The sequence below is a fragment of the Oncorhynchus masou genome, chromosome 15, assembly GCF_036934945.1.
Source record: "Oncorhynchus masou masou isolate Uvic2021 chromosome 15, UVic_Omas_1.1, whole genome shotgun sequence".
NCBI lineage: Eukaryota > Metazoa > Chordata > Actinopteri > Salmoniformes > Salmonidae > Oncorhynchus > Oncorhynchus masou.
Genome location: NC_088226.1, coordinates 41,999,112 through 42,013,404, shown reverse-complemented (window position 1 = coordinate 42,013,404; position 14,293 = coordinate 41,999,112). Strand labels below are relative to the sequence as shown.

The 14,293-nt window shown below is 41.8% G+C and overlaps 1 protein-coding gene across 8 annotated transcripts in view; it reads right to left on the bottom strand.

Moving 5' to 3' along the window:
- The window catches only part of LOC135556260 (ecotropic viral integration site 5 protein homolog), a 96,991-nt gene that overhangs the window by 66,415 nt on the left and 16,283 nt on the right, over positions 1-14,293 (bottom strand). The window contains exon 1 of one of the 8 annotated variants that reach the window (XM_064989305.1): positions 7,015-7,271. The exons of the other annotated variants lie outside the window; for them this stretch is intronic. The gene's annotated coding sequence lies outside the window, so the exon portion shown is untranslated. Of the gene's footprint in view, positions 1-7,014; positions 7,272-14,293 lie in introns of those variants that run through there. 8 annotated transcript variants of the gene reach the window in all.

The window sequence follows — 14,293 nt, the reverse complement described above, 5'->3', positions numbered from 1 at the left end:
CATTTCAATTGGGATTAGGTCTGGACTTTGACGAGGCCATTCCAAAACTTCAAATGTGTTGCTTTTTAGCCATTTTCAGGGAGACTTGATTGTGTTTTTGATCATCGTCTTGCTGCATGACCCAGCTGTGCTTCAGCTCACAGACAGATGGCCTGACATTCTCCTGTAGAATTATCTTATACATAGCATATTTCATGGTTCATTCTATTAAGACAAGTCATCCAGGTTCTGAGGCAGCAAAGCATTCCCAAAACATCACAGAACCACCACCATACTTGACTGTTGGTATGAGGGTCTTACTGTAGAATACAGTGTTTGGTTTTCGCCAGGAATAAAAATGGGACCCATGTAATCTTTGTTATTGGTAAATCCAGGTTCCTTTTAACTAATACCAGGTTTGGTTGAAGGTCTGATAACATTCAGTATCAAAAATATGCAAAAATAGAGGAAGTTAGAAAGGGGCAAAATACCTTACAGGCCATCAGACTGTTGTACAGTCACCACTAGCAAGCATACGCCCAGTACCCTGCCCTGAACTTTAGTCACTGTTACGAGCCAGCTACCACCCGGTACTCTACCCTGCTGTCCTGGAGGTGCAACTCAACATTAGGAAGGCGTTCCGAATGAATGAATGAAACCAGTCAAAAAAGTTTGGACACACCTGCTAAACATTTTTTTATCATTTACATTTGTACAATAGTGAAAAATCAAAATTATGAAATAACACAAATGTAATCATGTAGTAACCAAAAACATGTTGATTAAAAATATATTTATATTTGAGATTCCTGAAAGTAGCCACCATTTGCCTTGATGACAGCTTTGCACACTCTTGGCATTCACTCAACCAGCTTCACCTGGAATGCTTTTCCAACAGTCTTAGAGGAGTTCCCACATTAGCTAGGCACTTGAAACTGCTTTCCCTTCACTCTGCGGTCCAACTCATCTCAGATGGTTTGAGGTCGGGGGATTGTGGAGGCCATCATCTGATGCAGCACTCCATCATTCTCCTTCGTGGTCAAATAGCCATTTGGGGCGGCAGGTAGCCTAGTGGTTAGAGCGTTGGGCCAGTAACCGAAAGGTTGCTGGATTGAATCCCCGAGCTGACAAGGTAAAAATCTGTTGTTCTTCCCATGAACAACCCACTGATCCCCGGTAAGCCGTGAATCTTTTCTTAACTGACTTGCCTAGTTAAATACATTTTACATTTAAAACATTTCAAATGACACCGACTGGAGGTGCTTTGGGTCACTGACCTGTTGAAAAACAAATGATATTCCCACTAAGCGCAAACCACCTACAAGTCTTTGCTAGGTAAAGCCCCACATTATCTCAGCTCACTGGTCACCATAGCAGCACCCACCCGTAGCACGTGCTCCAGCAGGTATATCTCACTGGTCAAACCCAAAGCCAATTCCTCATTAGGCCGCCTTTCCTTCCAGTTCTCTGCTGCCACTGACTGGAACGAACTGCAAAAATCACTGAAGCTGGAGACTCATATCTCCCTCACTAGCTTTAAGCACTAGCTGTCAGAGCAGCTCACAGATCACTGCACCTGTACATAGCCCATCTGTAAATAGCCCATCCAACTACCTCATCCCCATACTGTACTTATTTATCTTGCTCCTTTGCACCCCAGTATCTCTACTTTCACATTCATCTTCTGCACATTCCAGTGTTTAATTGCTATATTGTAATTACTTCGCCACCATGGCCTATTTATTGCCTTACCTCATTTGCACACACTGTATATATTAAAAAATAACTGTGTTGTTGTATGTGTCGAACTACTTTGCTTTATCGCAGTTGTAAATGAGAACTTGTTCTCAACTAGCCTACCAGGTTAAATAAAAGGTTAAATAAATAAATAAAATATTTTTTTTTTTTAAACAGGTGGGATAGCGTATCGCTGTGGTGGCCATGCCGGTTAAGTGTGCCTTGAATTCTAAATAAATCCCAGACTACATCACCAGCAAAGCACCACCACACCTCACGGTGGGAACCACACATGCAGAGATCATCAGTTCACCTACTCTGTGACTCAAAGACACGGCGGTTGGAACCAAAAATATAGCATTTGGACTCAGACTAAAGGTAGATTTCCAACAATATTATGTCCATTGCTCGTGTTTCTTGGCCCAAGAAGGTCTCTTTTTCTTGTTTATTTTATTTAACTAGGCAAGTCAGTTAAGAATATATTCTTATTTACAATGATGGCCTACCCCGGCCAAACACGGATGACGCAAGGCCAATGGCACTCCCAATCACGGCCAGTTGAGATACAGCCAGGAACCGAACTAGGGTCTGTAATGACGCCTCTATCACTGAGAAGCAGTGCCTTAGACCGTTGCACCACTCGGGAGCCCTTATTGGTGTCCTTTAGTAGTGGGTAGTTTATTTGCAGCAATTCGACCATGAAGGCCTAATTCACACAGTCTCCTCTGAACAGTTGATGTTGAGATGTGTCTGTTACTTGAACACTGCATTGAAACGTGCATTTATTTGGCTTCAATTTCTGAGGCTGGTAACTCTAATGAACGTGTCCTCTGCAGCAGAGGTAACTCTGGGTCTTCCTTTCCAGTGGTGGTCATCATGAGAGCCAGTTTCATCAGTGCTTGATGGTTTTTACGACTGTACTTGAAGAAACATTCAAAGTTCTTGACATTTTCCGGATTGACTGACCTTAATGTCTTAATGTAATGATGGACTGTTGCTTCTCTTTGCTTATTTGAGCTGTTCTTACCATAATATGGACTTAGTCTTTTACCAAATAGGGCTATCTTCTGTATACCACCCCTACCTTGTCACAACACAATTGATTGTCTCAAATGCATTAAAGGAAAGCAATTCCAGAAATTTACTTTTAAGAAGGCACACCTGTTAATTGATATGCATTCCAGGTGACTACCTCATGAAGCTGGATGAGAGAATGCCAAGAGTGTGCAAAGGTGTCATCAAGGCAAACGGTGACAACTTTGAAGAATCTCAAATATATTTTGATTTATTTTTTGGGGTACTACATGATTCCATGTGTTATTTCACAGTTTTGATGTCCTCAATACTGTTATACAACATAGAAAATAGTAAAAAAATAAAAACCCTTGACTGGTACTGTATGTACAGTGGGGCAAAAAAGTATTTAGTCAGCCACCAATTGTGCAAGTTCTCCCACTTAAAAAGATGAGAGAGGCCTGTAATTTTCATCATAGGTACACTTCAACTATGACAGACAAAATGAGAAGAAAAAAATCCAGAATATCACATTGTAGGATATTCTATGAATTTATTTGCAAATTATGGTGGAAAAAAAGTATTTGGTCAATAACAAATGTTTATATCTCAATACTTTGTTACGTACCCTTTGTTGGCAATGACAGAGGTCAAACTTTTTCTGTAAGTCTTCACAAGGTTTTCACACACTGTTGCTGGTATTTTGGCCCATTCCTCCATGCAGATCTCCTCGAGAGCAGTGATGTTTTGGGGCTGTTGCTGGGCAACACAGACTTTCAACTCCCTCCAAAGATTTTCTATGGGGTTGAGATCTGGAGACTGGCTAGGCCACTCCAGGGCCTTGAAATGCTTCTTACGAAGCCACTCCTTCGTTGCCCGGGCAGTGTGTTTAGGATCATTGTCATGCTGAAAGACCCAGCCACGTTTCAACTTCAATGCCCTTGCAGATGGAAGGAGGTTTTCACTCAAAATCAGTCGTCCGGATCAGTCGTCCTGGTCCCTTTGCAGAAAAACATCCCCAAAGCATGATGTTTCCACCCCCATGCTTCACAGTAGGTATGGTGTTCTTTGGATGCAACTCAGCATTCTTTGTTCTCCTTCATCTGACCATATGACATTCTCCCAATCTTCTTCTGGATCATCCAAATGCTCTCTAGCAAACTTCAGATGGGCCTGGACATGTACTGGCTTAAGCAGGGGGACACGTCTGGCACTGCGTCCCTGGCGGCGTAGTGTGTTACTGATGGTAGGCTTTGTTACTTTGGTCCCAGCTCTCTGCAGGTCATTCACTAGGTCCCCCCATGTGGTTCTAGGATTTTTGCTCACCGTTCTTGTGATTATTTTGACCCCACGGGGTGAGATCTTGCGTGGAGCAACAGATCGAGGGAGATTATCTGTGGTCTTGTATGTCTTCCATTTCCTAATAATTGCTCCCACAGTTGATTTCTTCAAACCAAGCTGCTTACCTATTGCAGATTCAGTCTTCCCAGTCTGGTGCAGGTCTACAATTTTGTTTCTGGTGTCCTTTGAGAGCTCTTTGGTCTTGGCCATAGTGGAGTGTGACTGTTTGAGGTTGTGGACAGGTGTCTTTTATACTGATAACAGGTTCAAACAGGTGCCATTAATACAGGTACCGAGTGGAGGACAGAGGAGCAGAAGTTACAGGTCTGTGAGAGCCATAAATCTTGCTTGTTTGTTATTTACCAAATACTTATTTATTTTCCACCATAATTTGCAAATAAACTCATTAAAAAAATCCTACAATGTGATTTACTGGATTTTTTCCCCTCACTTTGTCTGTCATAGTTGAAGTGTACCTATGATGAAAATTACAGGCCTCTCTCATCTTTTTAAGTGGGAGAACTTGCACAATTGGTGGCTGACTAAATACTTTTTTTGCCCCACTGTATGTATGTATGTATGTATGTATGTATGTATGTATGTATGTATGTATGTATGTATGTATGTATATATACACACATAGTGTGTATGAATATATGTACAGTTGAAGTCCGAAGTTTACACCTTAGCCAAATACATTTAAACTCAGTTTATCACAATTCCTGACATTTAACCCCAGTAAAAATTCTGTTTTAAATGGGGTTTTTTAACCTTTAATTATTAACTAGACAAGTCAGTTAAGAACAAATTCTTATTTTCAATGACGGCCTAGGAACAGTGGGTTAACTGCCTTGTTCAGGGGCAGAACGACAGATTTGTACCTTGTCAGCTCGGGGATTCAAACTTTCGGTTACTTGTCCAATGCTCTGACCACTATGCTACATTGCCGCCCTGCTCTTAGGTCAGTTAGGATCACCACTTTATTTTAAGAATGTGAAATGTCTGAATAATAGTAGAGAGAATTATTTATTTCAGCTTTTATTTCTTTCATCACATTCCCAGTGGGTCTGAAGTTTACATACACAATTAGCATTTGGTAGCATTGTCTTTAAATTGTTTAACTTGGGTCAAATATTTTGGGTAGCCTTCCACAAGTTTCCCACAATAAGTTGGGTGAATGTTTGCCCATTCCTCCTGACAGAGCTGGAGTAACTGAGTCGGGTTTGTAGGCCTCCTTGCTCGCACACGCTTTTGTTCTGTCCCCAAATGTTCGGGTGTACCGATCCTGTGTAGGCGTTGTTACACGTGGTTTGCCACTGCGAGGACGATCAGCTCCCTGTAGTGCGGTCTTAGGAATCTCACAGTATGGACATTGCAATGTATTGACCTGGCCACATCTGCAGTCCTCATGCCTCCTTAACGATGAAGAACTGTGAAGTTATTTGGATTTTTACAAATTATCTTTGAATGACAGGGTCCTGAAAAAGGGACGTTTCTTTTTTTGCTGAGCTTAAGTGAATCGTAATCTAGCTAGTTCGTTAAACAGCCCAAAATGATCGAAAACTAATGTTATGCAAGGTAGGTGTCAATTCTTCATGGGTAGCTAGCTAACAATTCTTTGTGGCTAGCTAGCTAGCCCTATTGACTTACCCTTTCACTGAACCTTGCGTCTTCGAGCCAGGACAATGGCAAGAGAGATGAAACAAGATATAGACAAAGCAAACATTTTACTTAATAACTATCAGCTAGCTATGTGTGAACTGTAATAATGTAGCTAACCAAATACTATAACCGGAAAAATGACTTAAAACCAATATTTTCTAAGGTAGATGTCAATTCTTTGTGGGTAGCTAGCTAACAATTATTCTTGGCTATCTGGCTAGTTAGCTAACAGTAGTAGCTAGCCCTATTGACTTACAACATACAAAACAACTACAGTGGGTATTATAGGCAGGTAACAATGCCAAAATTACCGCAGCATGTATTTATTAATGTATCAAGATAAAATACTGTAGTCAGGCAACATATCATCTCGCAGTCGGAGAGTATTTTCTGTCGCTTCAACTCAAATAATAACACCTTCGATTTCAAGAAACGTTCTTTACGTGGTTGTGTCATATTTCTTTGCATTCTTTGTTGAAGCTTACGTCGATGCACGCTTCAAAATATGTGCAAACGGAGTACACATTGAAGAAGTGCTCTCGATTTCGCAAACTTTGATGTGGACTCATACGCCGACCCTCCCATGCTCCAATTTGCGTGCTCGGAGCACGGCAGTGCGCTTTTTAACACCCTCTATGTAGCGTTCGGCTTGACAACGACAGAAGTTGGCTATCACACACTATACAGTATGGAACCAAGCTAGCCGAGTCGGTCCATGTCATTTCAGTAAGCCATGACACCCACCATCTCTGAATGTTTTGAAATAGTTTCTGTAGTTAGAAACAGGTGAGATTGGCATTCCTGAAACATTTCAACATTTGTTGAAATGTTATTTGATCTTGGAGAACTACACTCAAATTGGCCAATTTAATTTAGGTCTATAGGATTCAGATATTAAATAAATGTAGGGCCCAACATCTGATTTGCACTCTTCCTACCAATGAGTAAGACATGAAGGAAAACCAACAATAAAAAAATGAAAAGCCACCCACAGATCCCTCCACAAACCATACCAACTGTAAAGTATCAGTTCCCTATGCTTGACAAGTAGTTTGAAGCTGTAGATTTGCGTCTCCATACTACGTAATGTATTCCCTGTGAATCTGAAGATGTTTTGTCTGTTTCAGGAATGCTAATCCTATCTGTTACTAACTACAGAAACGACTTAAGAACAATCTGAGATGGTGGGTGTCAAAATCCTCTTTCTTGGGCTTTTTGGGGGTGGAATGACCCAGTTATAAAAATAAATGACACTATTAAAATCTTCACAGATACTCCTACCTGTCAAGAGTGTTACTATTCCAAAGGTTTTTACAATCAATGCAGAAATCCAGTCAGTATCAACAAAAAGGAAAACAGGTTCGAGAAAACGCCCAACAGTAGATAAGAACTTCAGGCAGAAAAGACAAGATCAGTAACACTCCAGGGAATAGAGACAAGCTTCTCCTATGTTTGTCTCCAGTTTTCTGAACAATAGTCTCAAAGCAGATTCGCTGTGTGTCTTAAGGTACTTTGCAGAGTCATATGCTGATCACACTCAAGGCAGGCAGGGTCAAAGTGCTGTTCCTCCTCTTGAGATACTCAAAGTGTATGCACGCATGAACAGAAAGAGAGAGAGACAGACACACAGAGAGAGAGAGAGAGACAGACACACACAGAGAGAGAGAGAGACAGACACACACAGAGAGAGAGAGAGACAGACACACACAGAGAGAGAGAGACAGACACACACACAGAGAGAGAGACAGACACACACACAGAGAGAGAGAGACAGACACACACACAGAGAGAGAGAGAGACAGACACACACACAGAGAGAGAGAGAGACAGACACACACACAGAGAGAGAGAGAGACAGACACACACACAGAGAGAGAGAGACAGACACACACACACAGAGAGAGAGAGACAGACACACACACAGAGAGAGAGAGAGACAGACACACACAGAGAGAGAGAGAGAGACAGACACACACAGAGAGAGAGAGAGACAGACACACACACAGAGAGAGAGACAGACAGACACAGAGAGAGAGAGACAGACACAGAGAGAGAGAGACAGACACACAGAGAGAGAGAGAGAGACAGACACACACAGAGAGAGAGAGACAGACACACACAGAGAGAGAGAGAGACAGACACACACACAGAGAGAGAGACAGACACACACAGAGAGAGAGAGACAGACACACACAGAGAGAGAGACAGACACACACAGAAAGAGAGACAGACACACACAGAAAGAGAGACAGACACACACAGAAAGAGAGAGAGACACACACAGAAAGAGACAAAGACAGAGACCCAGACAGACACAGCGAAAGCTACTGTACTCAGTTTCCACTAGCTTTAAGTCTAATATTGTTGTGTTTAGAACAACTAATTAGTCGGCATCCCTCTCTCTCGCATATATATAAAGTTAAAATAAAGCCCATGTCTCTACCCTATCCCATGACACAAAATGTATCAAAAGCAGCTGCTGTTACCATTCTGCTAGAATGAAAATACAGACAGCCGTTCCTCTGGAGAGAAGATGCCTACAATCCCCAGCTGCACTGCAACAAGTTTCTACCTAGTGCTGTGGAGGGTCCCATTCTAAGGAGTTACGCAAATGTGACTGTCAAGTGACTCAAATAGAGGTTCATTGTATAAGTAGGCGGACATTCAGCCACAATGAGATTGACAAAGTTGTATTACACCTCTGGGAGCATAGAGTCACGTTTTGACACTAACCATATCCTGTCATTTTGATCCGCAGTAGTAAGGAGGCCAGACTGACATCTATAAAAAAAATCCACACAAAAAAAGCTAACCTCAATTTACTTACTACACAAACCTGCGGGAGCAGACGGTGATATCGCTACCAGATCAAGTCTCATAGGCTGTTTCTGAAAAGTAACAACTCGTGTCTCCTTTTAGGGATGCAAATTTCAGTACTTTTTTGCTTCCGACTACCTGACCCTCATTAACTAGTCAAAACTGTAAAAAAAAAAAAAATCTAAATTGTAAAATGACTTGACTAACAGAAAATGCTATCAGAGATCTGTATATAATGACGAAATGCTTATGTTTCTGCCCCAACAATAGGAGTCATCCCAAGGCGGGAAGGCAGGTGACAAATTTAAGATTTTGGGCCATTGGGATTATTTTGGCGAGATTGAAACCTCTCGCTTCTGGGTCCCGTGTGGTTCAATTGGTAGAGCATGGCACGCCAGGGTTGTGGGCTCGATTCCCACGGGGGACCAGTACGAATGAAAACGTGTACACTGACTTCTGTAAATAGCTCTGGATAAGAGCATCTGCTGAATGACTCACATGTAAACGTCTCTTCTCTGATGCATACAAGGAGCGGACATTTTTTCATTTACAGCTTAAAATGGAAGCATGCAACAATAGCAAGTCTATCATTTTACAGTTGAAGGGCTATCGCCTATTATTGAACATGCAACTCCTGTAATGAAGCAGCTAGTTAAACGTAATATCCAAAACATTCGCCCAAAATGCAATTCTCAAACAGTGCACTTACCTAATGCGAGCATTTGTGACAGAAATAAAATAAAATTGTAAAACATCTCTAAGGGGAATCGAATAGCAACAACTATGATGGGTTGCTAATATGAGGATTGGCTTCTGGACAACGAAATAAAAGTTATGAAAACCAATATAACTGGTGATTAAAAGCTGGTTAGTGGCATGAGGAAGTCTTTATTAAATAATTGCCTCCACGTTTCTATGGATGGATTTTCGCCAGGCTACTCTGAAGCAAGGTAAGACGTCTCATTATTTGAAGTGAAGTAAAGTAAAACGTTCAGGTTTCAAATAACTATACAACCTCAAACTCACATTGCAACGTGGTGGGTGACGCGCTGATAGTCACAGGTAGACAGGCTATAGCCGATGCATCCGAATTAGTGGCGTGCTTTAATTACAAATTGAGATTGGGAAATGAAAATTGCTCCAATTAACCATCGCCAAAGTTAACACGCAATTGCATTTAGAATTGTTGCGCAATGACTGAGTTTAAAAAAGCAGGTTCCACTCCAGTACCCAACAGGCTTTTTGCGGAGCTCCTTTCGCGCCGTCAACCGTTCCGCTTCTCAAACGAGGCTCTGTATGCTGTGCGCGTGGAATATAAAATGCATGATGACTAACGAAAATATACGTGCGCCAATTTAATTTCACAAAATTATGAAAATTAACCTCTAGACCGACATGCATGACTGGTCAAATGTCTTTTCGGTGGCTAACTGATTAACGGTTAACATCCCTACCTACTCCTTTTCTTCCCTGACCACCTCCATCATTTATAGAGGCAATTTGCTGCGTTCTGAGAAGGCCAGAGCCGAGCTGAGCAGACATTCACCTACACCTCATGCATTTTGATGTCGCTTAATGAGGAAGGATATAGAGCTGGAGCTCCGTCACATACAGTGCCTTGCAAAAGTATTCACATCCATTGGCGTTTTTCCTATTTTGTTGCATTACAATCTGTACTTTAACCTCTTGAAACTCCCCATCCCGGATCCGGGATTGTGACTAAGCCTCAGGCTCATTAGCATAACGCAACGTTAACGATTTCTGAAAATCGCAAATAAAATTAAAATAATGCGTTTGCTCTCAAGCTTAGCCTTTTCTTAACAACACTGTCATCTCAGATTTTCAAAATATGCTTTTGAACCATAGAAATTGACTAATTTGTGTAAGAGTATGCAAAGCTAGCATAGCATTTTGTGTAGCATGTAGCACGCAACATTTTCACAAAAGCCAGATAACCAAATAAATAAAATCATTTACCTTTGAAGAGCTTCTGATGTTTTCAATGAGGAGACTCCCAGCCACATACCAAATGCGCAGTGTTTCCTGAAAGCGTCTGTGTGTAGGAGAAATCGTTCCGTTTTCTACATTGCGCCTGGCTACCGAAACGAACCGAAAATGCAGTCACCTACAACGTGAAACTTTTTCTGGATTAACTACATAATATCGACCGAAACATGGCAAACGTTGTTTGGAATCAATCCTCAAGGTGTTTTTTCACATATCTCTTCATTGACATGCAGTTCGTGGAAGCTTGCTTCTCTCTCTGTGCCCCATGGAAAAATACTGGCAGGTGACTTTTGCGCACCAATTTCGGCGCAGGACACCGGGCGGACACGTGGTAAATGTGGTCTCTTATGGTCAATCTTCCAACGATCTGCCTACAAATACGTCACAATGCTGCAGACACCTTGGGGAAACGACAGAAAGGGCAGACTCATTCCTCTTGCGTTCACAGCCATATAAGGAGATCATGAAAGACAGAGCCTCAAAAATCCTTGTCATTTCCTGGATGCCAAGTCATCTTGGTTTTGCCTGAAGCTCACGTTAAAGGGCACGCACAGAGAAGATATTTGTATTTCTGGACACGTCAGAGTGTTTTCTTTCGAACAGTAGCAATTATATGCATAGTCGAGCATCTTTTTGTGACAAAATATCTTGTTTAAAACGGGAACGTTTTTCTTCCAAAAATGAAATAGCGCCACCATAAGTGTAAGAGGTTAAATCGATTTTTATTTGGATTTCATGAAATGGACATAAATAGTCCAAATAGTTTTTTTTTCACTAAAACCTGTTTCAAAAAAATACAAATAATTTTAAAAAACAACAAAAATGGTGTGTGCATATGTATTCACCCTCTTTGCTATGAAGCCCCTAAATAAGATCTGGTGCAACCAATTACCTTCAGAAGTCACATAATTAGTTAAATAAAGTCCACCTGTGTGTAATCTAAGTGTCACATGATCTCAGTAAACATACACCTGTTCTGTAAGGACCCAGAGTCTGCAACACCACTAAGCAAGGGGCACTACCAAGCAAGCAGCACGCACTGTGAAGACCAAGGAGCTCTCCAAACAGGTCAGGGACAAAGTTGTGAAGTATAGATCAGGATTGGGTTATGAAACTGAACGTCTCACAGAGCACCATTAAATCCATTATAAAAAAATTGAAAGAATATGGCACCACAACAAACCTGCCAAGAGAGGGCCGCCCAACAAAACTCACAGACCAGGCAAGGAGGCCTTTAATCAGAAAGGCAACAAAGAGACCAAAGACAACCCCGAAGGAGCTGCAAAACTCCACAGTGGAGATCGGAGTATCTGTCCATGGGACCACTAAGTCGTACACTCCAGAGCAGGGCTTTATGGAAGAGTGCCCAGACAAAAAAAGCTATTGCTTAAAGATAAAAATAAGCAAACACGTTTGGTGTTCGCCAAAAGGCATGTGGGAGACTCCCCAAACATATGGAAGAAGGGTACTCTGGTCAGATGAGACTAAAATTAAGCTTTTTGGACATCTCTGGTGCAAACCCAACACCTCATCACCCCGAGAACACCATTTCCACAGTGAAGCATGGTGGTGGCAGCATCATGTTGTGGGGATGTTTTTCATCAGCAGGGCCTGGGAGAGACAGGTCAGAATTGAAGGAAGGAAGGATGGTGCTAAATACAGGGACATTCTTGAGGGAAACCTGTTTCAGTCTTCCAGAGATTTGAGACTGGGGTGGAGGTTCACCTTCCAGCAGGACAATGACCCTAAGCATACTGCTGAAGCAATACTCGAGTGGTTTAAGGGGAAACATTTAAATGTATTGGAATGCCCTAGTCAAAGCCCAGACCTCAATCCAATTGAGAATCTGTGGTATTACTTAAAGATTGCTGTACACCAGCGGAACCCATCCAACTTGAAGGAGCCGGAGCAGTTTGCCTTGAAGAATGAGCAAACATCTCAGTGGCTAGATGTGCCAAGCATATAGAGATATACCCCAAGAGCCTTGCAGCTGTAATTGCTACAAAAGGTGTCTCTACAAAATATTGACTATGGGGGGTGAATAGTTATGCACACTCAAGTTCAGTTTGTCTTATTTCTTGTTTTGTTTCACAATAAAACATATTTTGCATCTTCAAAGTGGTAGGCATGTTGTGTAAATCAAATGATACAAACCCCCCAAAATCTATTTTAATTCCAGGTTGTAAGGCAACAAAATACAAAAAAATGCCAAGGGGGGTGAATACTTTTGCAAGCCACTAATACTAATGGGCCTCAGATGATGTTTGATTTCTTTCTCATCCGCTAGGTCATTGGGCTAGTTTATTAATTAAAACAACAGCATGGTCTTTAAGTGCTTCAGTGGCCTGACATTGTCAGACATGTGCAAGCATCAGGTTTAGGCCTATAGCACCCCTATAGTGTGGGAGAATCTCAATTGCATACTCAAGTCCTTTCTCACTTCTCAAAACCCATCGGATGAGAAAGCCAGGAGGTCCCTCACCTCTGACTTACTCAAATGGGTTTTGTGGAGGGGAGGACTTGAGGAGTATGTAATTGAAATTATTCCTCTGACTCTCACTGCATCACTAAACTAGGTCAGGGTCAATTAAATACTATAATTACTTTAATAATAAACAGCTGTTTGGGCTGTCTTATCATCCACCTCTGGCCTGCTCGCCTCCCTACCACTGAGGAAGTACAGTTCCCGCTCAGCCCAGTCAAAACTGTTCGCTGCTCTGGCCCCCCAATGGTGGAACAAACTCCCTCACGACGCCAGGACAGCGGAGTCAATCACCACCTTCCGGAGACACCTGAAACCCCACCTCTTCAAGGAATACCTAGGATAGGATAAAGCAATCCTTCTCACCCCCACCCCCTTAAATGATTTAGATGCACTATTGTAAAGTGGCTGTTCCACTGATGTCAGAAGGTGAATTCACCAATTTGTAAGTCGCTCTGGATAAGAGCGTCTGCTAATGACTTAAATGTAATGTTAAATGTAGAATGGTGGGAGGACATTTGTCAATGGCCTATATGATCCAATGAATAGGTCCAGTTAGTCGTGGGATGTTGGGCCCAGAGATGCATGTTAGTTGAAACTCCCTGAGCCTATTAATTAATGCTATGTAAAGTGTATTCTAGTTCCTGTTTGTGTTTGCAAAAGTTTTGGGCAAGTGTTGATTCCCTCTCCAGTCTAAAAACAGGAAGCCAGGGCTAGCTGTGACCCACACCTGACACCAAGTTCTGTCACCAGATTTTGCTCTGACATGTTGCTTATCTCTGTGGGATGAAAATTAGTCAATGTGGCTGGCATTCTCCTTGGCCATCTGATACTTTAGACTTGGCTAAAAGGCCTGTGAACTCCACTGTACAATTAGTCTAAAACAGCCCTCAGGCTCTAGTCTAGTAGACAGTAGTAGTTATTTTAGCTGACCAGTCAGTACAGTCGTGCCAGCTCGGTACTAGGCCCTATATCCTGCCTTGCACTGAAAAACAGGAAACAAGACCACCACTGTTTTTAGTGCTACACCCTATCCCTGACCTGCCTTAAAAATATATATATTTTTTTTAAACTCCCTTCTGAACTTGCAGGAAACTAGATTCATTACTCTTATGTTAAAAAATACAAGCATGTGTGAAATTAATGGGTCAAGATAGTTTTGTAAGTAGTGATGGGGAGAGAAACCTCTTTTTTTATAGTTACAAAACACGTTATTATTTTTTGGGACAATATTACACTTATACTTTGAATCCA